The following is an 8,511-nucleotide window of genomic DNA, read 5'->3' on the forward strand; positions in this document are numbered from 1 at the left end:
TTGGAAGCTCTTCAATGGATTTTGGGTTTTATCTTCTTTCATCTATTTTTCCATGTTGAGCTAGACATTAAATCTAGGACTTGATGTAGTTTTATTTGAACTATGTTTTGAATATTTTGTTGATTCTTAGTTTAATTTCGTTTTCAATTCATTTATGTTTCTCTATGCTTAATGCTTCTAATTTATTTGGCTAATGAGTTAGATGATTTTTAGATTGTGAATTTGATGCTCGAGAGAGATTGAGTTCTTTATCTAGATTTGAGAAACATAGTCTAGGTTGTTGTGAGACCGAGAGGAGATCAACGGTTAGATAATCAAATTAGGATTTAGGTCGTTGTGAGGCCGAGAGGCGATCAATATTCCTATTTTCTAATTCTAAAGGCGAAGCTTAATTTGTGTTTAAATATTCATTTCGAATAGGGATATTGTTTTGGGTATTTAAATATAATTTTTTGTGAGGCACTCGAGAGAGGTTGCGAGATGACATTAGAGTCTTGATTAATGAATTGAACGGAATTGATTAGCGATTACATAATAGGATGAACATAGGAATAATAAAGCGAAATCAAGTCCCTAGACCATTTGTGTATAGATACTTTATTTTTATTCTTATATTTATTTTAGTTTTGTTCTCAATTATCATCTTATTAGGTTGCCTAGATAAAGTTAAGTTACAATAATCACGGTACTTAACGGCAATTCTAAACCCAATCCCTGTGGAGACGATACTCACTCACCATATACTTAAAACTTGACACCGTATGCTTGCGGAAATTTATTATACAAAAATATTAAGCATCAAGTAGCTAGGATACAAAGCTAGGTTGCGACACTAAACTTGCGCATTGATCAAATCGGAAAGAACCAAACAAGGAGAAAGGAAACTTTAATGATCAAAACTGCTCAATTTCAAGTCGTGCTCTCCATCAACTTAAACCCCCACGTTAGACGTATCAAAAGTGGAATGGACCAATATCAGGAATTCAACTACGCGGAAGTCTGAACGAATATCATCTAAAAACTAAAATCTTTATGAGAATTTTGAAGTCAATATTGATTTTGAATTTGAAACTGACAAGAGTCAAGAGCACTTATGGAAAAAAAATCAATAATCATCGGGTCGAAATCAATACTTCCCGAAAATTTCAAAGTCAACTTTACCCTCGACCTTTATATCGATAAACATCGATAATAGGAACATGGATTTCATCCATCAAAGTGCTCTAGGTGAATGAAATGGACTCTAATGTCAAATTCTCAAGAGCAACTTTATCATGTATTAACTAGTATTGTGCGACACGTCCCGACACAAAACTGTTAAAAGAACAACAAAACTCAGTAAAAACTCACACAGGCTCGATTTCCCATAGAATTCAAAGCCGTGCTCTGATACCAAAAATTGTCACGACCCCAAGGATAGGGCCGTGATTATTGGGGTTTAATTTAAAATTTAATTTAATTAAACTAGACTGTTTAACAAAATCACAAAAATAAATACATAAATATCAATATAGTTTGCTCTGGAGACTTTCTTTCACAAATAATATTTAAAACAGTCCATAAAATTCAATGAAAATAGTACAACTCAGGGAAACTATCGACCAATACAGTTTACATACAAAAATATAGTAAATATCAGAATTTAAAACCATAAATCTGAGACAAACATACCGCTTCGAATTTCGCACCTTTAATCCATTGGCATCCACTTGTCACGCTATAAATCTAAACCGCTGACTCTGGAGGAGGGGTTTAAAACATTGAACACCTAATAAAGTGAGCGGAAGGCCCAGTAGGATATAATCTTATAAAACATTTTAAATAAATGTATTCACGGTCCAAAGACATACACCCGGAACCGATCATATAATTTTATAAAACATTGTAAATAAAGGTACTCACGGTCCGAAGATATACACCCAGAACCGATCATCCCTTTTTTTAAAAAAAAAAAAGAAATACTCACATAGTAGAAAATGTCTGTATAATGAAAGTGTGCAGCTCATCATACCACTGAACAAGTAGCGGTAAAATGTCTGTCTAGTGAAAAGTGCAGAGCCATAGTTCCACTAAGCAAGAAGTGGATCCGTATGGGTTTCGGGACCTGCCCCAAGGATGCGATTCCCACATCCCGATCTCTGAGGCCACCATGATTTGTATCATTTCTTAAGATATTTCATTTTAAGAAATGATACTCTTTAAAATCTCAGTTCCAAAATCATTGAAAAACTTAATGGCATTCTCATGTTATTCCTTTGAAATCATTTTCTTTAAACATGTTTTGTTCTAAAATATTTTCATTGGCCAAAATCATTTAAAATGAGGCTAACAAGAATATGGACAAGAATATCCTATCTCTCGGATGTCAAACCTGGGCTAGCCTTCCGTTCTCCTAGCCTCCGCTTTCCTTAAAGCTTTAATACTTGACCTTCTCCACTAGCTTTATCACAAAAGTAATATCTCAGGAAGTATTTCTCATTCCTAAAACGAATTAAGCTCAATCATGTTTAATTGTTTCCTATTAGTGTGCCTTGACTCAAATCTAAATTTCACAAATGATTTTATAATCAGTTTGGGGGTTCTTTAAAGATTAAAATCCAATTCATGGGTTTGGTTTCCTATTTAATTTTAGCTTAAAAATAACTTTTTAAAGAAATTTCGGCAGCATGCCGACATAAATAGGAAAAATGCCAAACCTGCAATTCAAATTCAATTTCAAAATAATTCTCCAGAATCCATCAAAATCAATTTCCAATCAATTAAACAAGTCCAATAACTGAGAACCCCTAAATTTCAATCAATTTCAACAACAATTGTTCAAATCCAAACCCTAACTCAAAATTATTCAAATCTAACCAAAATCAAACTTTCTCAAGCTTAGAGTGGGTTTCAAAGGGTTTTACCTTAAATCAGTTGATGGAGCTTTGTCTCCCTCAGTTTCTCCCATTTCGTTCGTTTCTTTTCTTCCCTGTTTCGGCAGGGAACTCCAAGAGGGAGAGAGAGAGAGAGAGAAACCCAAAGAGAGAGAGAGCAAGGGAGAAAGAAAGACCGGCGGGAGAGAGAGAGAGAAGGAAGTGGCCAGCGTGGAGGAAGAAAAAAAATGAACAGAGAGAGAGATGTTCTGCCGTGAGAACCAGAGAGAGAGTGTGTGTGGGCTGGTATGGGCAGCCACGGGAAGGAACAGAGGGAAAAGAAAAAGAAGGAAAGAAAAAAAAGAAAAAGGAAAAAGAAAAGAAAAGGAAAAAGAAAAATGGAAAAAAGAAAATGTATTAAAATTTAAGTGTATTTTTAAAAACTTTTGAGGTAAATTCATAAATACTGAAAATAATTTAAAGTCTCTTAATTAATTGTGAAAATTAAATTAAGCACACTAATAAACTACAATTATCATAATTAAACATGTTTAATTCTAGAGGGCGTTACAGATCCTTTTGAGTGAACAAGTACTTCAAACTCTTATTGTCAGAGAAAACTTGAAACTTTGCCCCATATAGATAAAATCTCCATATTTTTAGAGCAAATATCATTGTTGCCAGCTCTGAATCACGAGTGGGGTAATTCCGTTCATGCGGTTTCAGTTGACGATTTGCATAGGCTACAACGCATCCACCTTTCATCAAAACACATCCATGTCCACTCCTTGATGCATCAGAATATACCTCATAGGGCTCATCGCTATTAGGTATGGTCAGAATTGGTGAACTTGTCAGCCTGGCCTTCATTTCCTGAAAAGAATGTTCACATTCAGTGTCCCATTCAAATCTGACTTCTTTCTTGGTCAACTGAGTCATCGGTGTAGAAATGCTCAAGAAGCCTTTTAGAAACGCCGATAGTATCCTGTAAGTCTGAGGAAACTTCAATTTTCCACTATGTTCTTCGGCCTTTCCCACTGTAACACAGTCTCAATCTTTGAAGAATCTATTGAAATTCCTTGTCCAGATATAACATGTCCAAGAAACTTCACTTCCATTAGCCAGAAATCACACTTCTCCTTCTTCGCATACAATTTATGCTCACGAAGAGTCTGGAGAATGATTCTTAGGTGTTGTTCATGGTCTTTCCAAGTCTTCGAATAAACTGGGATATCATCAATAAAGACAATTACAAATTGATCCAAATAAGGTCGGAAGACCCGGTTCATTAAATCCATGAAAGCCGCATGAGCGTTTGTCAACCCAAAAGGCATCACAAGGAATTGAAAATGCCCATACCGGGTTCTGAAAGCAGTCTTTGGAATGTTTTCCTCCTTGACCTTAAGTTGATGATATCCAGACCTTAAGTCAATCTTAAAGTAATACTTTGATCCACGTAACTAGTTGAATAACTCATCGATCCTCGGTAATGGGTATTTATTTTTAACAGTTACTCTGTTCAATTGACGATAATCAATGCACAACGGAAGAGATCCATCATGCTTCTTTACAAACAACACGGGTGCGCCCCATAGGGAGGTGTTATTCCTAATATATCCCTTCTCTGCTAACTCACCGAGTTGCTTCTTTAATTCCTTCATTTTAGCAGGTGCCATCCGGTAAAGGGGGATGGAAATAGGAGCCATCCCTAGAACTAGGTCGATACAAAACTCAATCTCTCGATCTATCGGCAAGCCAGGCAACTCATCAGGAAAAATATCCGCGAATTCATCCACCACAAGGATCTATGTATTATCTCCAATTACATCAGGTTCACTTTCTAAGGCAATAAGGAAAGAAAAACATGCTAGGTTCCTTCGTCTCCTGATTAGTGCATGAAAATGCACCCTTAATATTGCTTTTGATTTACACAATATTAAAATATTTAAGCTTTAATTAAACAATTCTATTATTTTTATTCATAATATTTTTAATTGGAATTTGTCTAGTTTTTGCTTAATTATTTACAGATAAAAAGCAGTGTAAAAAGCCACACAAAAATAAGCCATGAAAGCCATATTTTCAACCATCCGGAGCCAAGCCATCAGAGAGAGAGCCGAGCCGATTAAGCCGAGTAGTTGAGTCGGCCAAGTCGCATCAGTCCGCGTGGGCCCCAGCTCGCCTGCCTTCCTCACTCCACCTCGCGCGCGTCCCCAGCACGCCCGTTCCTCAGCTAGCGTGTTCCTTCCACGGAGCCATCACCGCGCGTCCAACAACTCTGAAGCGTGGGTCCCGCGTGTCAGCGTGCCATCCCAAGCTCTTCTTCGCGTGCGACAGCTGTCAAACCTTGTCCCCCACTCTGCCTGCGCCAGCATAGTGCAACCAATCCACCCACGACACGTGGCACGTTTCCTCCTCACTTCCAATCACATTGCGACACGTGTCCCCTTGGTGCTGAATCTGAATTCCTTCCCCAAAAATCAGAACAAATTACCAGATTTCTTCCCAAATCAAATATATGATTTCTCCTAATTTATGTGTAATTTTATTTTGTTTCCTTTTCTTTTGTAATTTTCTAGTTTTACTATTTATTTCCTTATTTGACAGGCAACCTCTGAACACTATAAATAAAGGGGTTAGCCTAAGGTTTTCAGAAGCTTTTAATATTCAGTTTTCTGTCGTCTTGCTGTCAGTCTCATATTTTCTCTCTAGAACTTGTGAGAATGTTTTGCAAGCTAGGCTAGAGTTCTCTTGGTGAGGTTAGAGATGAACTTCTGTTGAGTGACCTAATTCGAGATTTTGATTCCTTGTGTTGTAAAGTTCAATATCTGAATGAATTAAATCTCATCTATTTTTTTATTACTTTTCAAAATATTGTGTGCCAATTTTTATATAAGTTCAGTCACGCTTTTCTTATGTAATTCTGTCATGCAATGTTTTGTTATTCAAATTATTTTACAAATTGTCTTTTACTGCAATATTGTCATATTGATATATTGTCGATTTTAGATAACTTGTAATAATAATATTTCCAGAGTCAACATAGAGATTTAATTTATTCGGTTCTTTTATTTTGTAAATCAAAACTGGAATTGGTGAACGAAACATTAGGAATTCTCGACATCTTACCGTTTTTATTATTGAACTTTCTTTATACAAATTCCCTCCTTTCTATTTTATTTGTAACAAAATCTCAAAAATTATTATTTTTCTTTAATTCACTTTTCTCTAACACCCTTATTCTGTTAGTCTTTCTTGTTATTTTGTTATCTCTCTGTGGATACGACCGTCCTTCTGTGCTACAACTGACCGCTTGTGAACATCACTTTTGGGCGTTAATCAAATTTTGATGCCGTTGCCGAGGAGGTGCTGCTAGCAAGACTGATCAGTAGATTTTTGAGCCAAAGAGGTAAGTGCATTTTTTTTATTTTACTCAATTTCTCTTTCTTGATTTGCGTGATTTGTTTTTAGCCTTATTAAAAAGAAAAAAAAGGGTTAGTTGTTGGCTACCGTAGTAATTGATAGTTGTAAAAAAAAAAAAAACTTCTTTTAGTTTCCGTGACTTGATTGTTAGTATATATATATATATTTATATTTATATAAAAAAAAAAAACTTTTGTTGCTGTATTCCTTCCTTTCTTACTTATCTCACGTTCTTCATTTTTTTTCGTAGTCTTGTTACTAAAAAAAAAAATCTCACACTTTTAGAATTTGTGTTTTAGAATTAATTATGATTTGATTTTATAATCTTTTATTTTTGGTAAATTAAGATTTTATTTTGTTTCCTCATTTGTATATTTTAATTGTTGCCTAATTTAATTTTTCCTTTTATAGTTTCATTAATTTTTAGGATTATAATTAAGATGGTAATTAATTAACTAATTTAGATTCCTAATCTAGGATTTTCATAATTTGGTAGATTTAGGCTTTTGACTTTAGGAATAGTTTCCATTAATTAGATTACATTTCATAATTTACTCAATAAAATTTAATAATTGATTTTGAGAATAACTATAGTCTTTCCTGGGAGCACTCTCGGTGGTTACAATTTACGTTCTTATATAATTATTTTCTTTTTGATTAAAAATAAAAAAAACAAAAAAAAATTAAAAAAAATTAAAAAACTTAAAAAAAAAACCGCTTTGGGTGAATGCATCGGTATAGAGACGAGCTAGGGAGATTCGCTCAACGTCCAGATTTAGAAACCCCTAGTGAAATTCTATCTGACTCGTCTTCTATGTCTCCGTCTTCGTACTCGTCGTTAGAATTCGCATTTCAAAATCTATTCGCAATGGCACAACATGAGGAAGTTCAGCAGAGGACGTTGCAAGATTATCTGCACCCAACGCGCACGGCCACCCCATCGTGCATCATGTTCCCGCCAAATGCACTGCCTACGGATTTCAAGCCGGGCATGATTGCACTTCTCCCAACCTTTCACGTATTAGAGAATGAGAATCCATATGTACACATTCGGGAGTTTGAGGAGGTGGTGGCCACCTTCCAAAGCCGTGCTGAGGCTGCAAACACTGTCAGATTGAAGTTTTTTCCTTTCTCTCTGAAGGACAAGGCCAAAAGCTGGCTGTATTCTCTTAGGCCCAAGTCTATTGGTACATGGGAAGAAATGACGACGACATTCTTCAACAAGTATTTCCCACACCATAAGACTAATAATTTGAAACGACAGATCTCAAATTTCGCTCAGAAGGAAAACGAAACGCTCTATCAAGCTTGGGAGCGTTTTAAAGATCTGTTAAATCTATGTCCCCACCATGGATATGAAAGTTGGCGCCTCGTAAGCTATTTCTACGATGGACTCACAATCCGAGAGTGCCAATTTGTTGAGATGATGTGCAATGGAGATTTTCTCCAGAAGGATCCTGACGAAGCTATCGAGTACCTGAATGAGTTAGCTGAGAAAGCTCATACTTGGACTGGGCCGAGTGCTACTGAGAGCACCAGTAGGTCCCGACCAGTTGGAGTTTATCAATTAAGGGAAGAGGACAACCTCAAGGCCCAAGTTGAAGCTTTGACAAAGCAAATTGAGGCCCTCAAAAGTAAAGATAGTAAAGGACCCAACATGGTGGCAAGGACAGAGGCACATGAGCCTTGTTTAGTTTGTGGTGGAATAGGCCATCTAGCTCAGGATTGCCACACTTTAAGTGAAATGAGAGGGGTATACGAGGAGCAGTGCAACGCTTTGGGCGTATACGGAAAACCATATACACCTTTCTCGAAGACTTATAATCTTGGTTGGAAAAACCACCCGAATTTCAGTTGGCGAGATTCGAATCAACATGCACAATCATCTGGAGGGCAATGGAGATCAGAGCAACAATCTTAACCACTAAGGACATATTTTGCGCCTTAGAATAACATGCAGCCGAAAGGGAATTCTCTAGAGGATACCCTAAAAGCTTTTATGGACGCGCAAAATAAGACAAATCAAAGGGTTGATTCAATGCTCACGTAGCTGGTGGAAGAGAACAAGGAAATCAAAAGTCAGATCACAAAGCTGACAGAAGCTTTAACCGTTTAGGAGCGTGGTAGATTTCCATCATAAGCCCAGTCCAATTTGAGAGGACAACACATGGCTCAAACTTCCAACTCTAAAGGTCAAAATATCAAGGAAGTTAACGCCATCTCTACTTGAAGTGCT

General features: G+C 36.4%; 1 non-coding gene across 1 annotated transcript; it reads right to left on the bottom strand.

Annotated features, from left to right (window-relative positions):
* Window positions 1-7,524: 7,524 nt before the first annotated feature.
* On the bottom strand, window positions 7,525-7,631 carry LOC112090369. The gene has a single exon (XR_002901624.1). It is a non-coding gene; the product is annotated as a small nucleolar RNA R71 (small nucleolar RNA).
* Between the last annotated feature and the right edge of the window lie 880 nt (window positions 7,632-8,511).

The sequence above is a fragment of the Morus notabilis genome, unplaced genomic scaffold (genome assembly GCF_000414095.1).
Source record: "Morus notabilis unplaced genomic scaffold, ASM41409v2 Scaffold50, whole genome shotgun sequence".
NCBI lineage: Eukaryota > Viridiplantae > Streptophyta > Magnoliopsida > Rosales > Moraceae > Morus > Morus notabilis.